This window comes from Hylaeus volcanicus, chromosome 4 (genome assembly GCF_026283585.1).
Source record: "Hylaeus volcanicus isolate JK05 chromosome 4, UHH_iyHylVolc1.0_haploid, whole genome shotgun sequence".
Lineage (NCBI taxonomy): Eukaryota > Metazoa > Arthropoda > Insecta > Hymenoptera > Colletidae > Hylaeus > Hylaeus volcanicus.
Window position 1 is genome coordinate 2066929 of NC_071979.1, and position 1203 is coordinate 2068131.

Sequence of the window (1203 nt, forward strand, 5' to 3'; positions counted from 1 at the left end):
TAAATAAATATTGAATTTAATTATATTCAATTCTAATACATAAAATAGCGAATAAAATATACGAATAAGACTAATATTGTCGAAATAAAGAAATATTGAAATAATGAAAACGATTCTGATAAATAAAATTAATACTCTATAATACTAACTTTGTGAAAATACAAAATAATTTCAATTATATGTCCAAACATTTTATCAACTGGTTAGTCTATCAATAGACTTTTTATCATAGCAACCAAATTTTCTTCGATTGTAAAATAGTTAATCAACGTTTTCTTTTAAGTGTGCAGTATTGTGTTTACATTCGAAACTAGCCTTATAAACGAGACCACCTGATTGCTTTACTATACATCCTGTTCTTTGTCGATCATCCATGTAATGGAATCGATACAGTACGAAATAATACAAGCTATAAATAAAATTATGGAAAATAATACACTTCAAAACTCCAGTTATGAATTATGATAGAATTTAAATTATTTAATGTCAATTAATATTAATTAAAATATATGTGATGTATGTACAACGTAATAATAATATGAAATAATTAAAAAATTATTATTATTCTCATTATATTCACTTTTATATAAAAGTATTACTCATTACATTTTATTCTGTTTAAAACAATCCCAATATCGTTCCTAGTTTTGCTTTCCCAATATAAAAATTTTCGTTCAAAATTGCGTTATCAATCCAAATCAATTATTATTTCCACCCCACATGTTAAAAAATTATAATGTGAAAACATCTGTATTAAAAACGCTACAATTGATCGCAAATATAACGCTCTATTGACAAAATAGAAAGTTCTCGTATCGTTTGTTAGTCGAAACGCTCGCTTGTAAATTCAACAAATGGATTTATTGCAATTATTTATTAGAGTCGAAGAAATTACACGGCCGTGGAATTTAGTGCGAGTGGCTTAAAAAAAATTCGTTCAGCGACCTTGAGTTCTTCCATAATTGGCGGAATCGACTGGTTTTTTTTACGCGGGACAAAGAAATAAGAAGAGGATGGGGTTACCTTACTTGTGATGTAAGAAGCCGATGGTGCAAGACTGATCGAATTTTGTTTGCAATTAATGTACATAGAGAATTTTCTCCCGTATAAATTTTTCGTAGCTACCAATATTTTATTGTTAATTCTACTGATAATCATTCTACTATTCAATTATAATTGAATTATAATTTTATTATACTCATA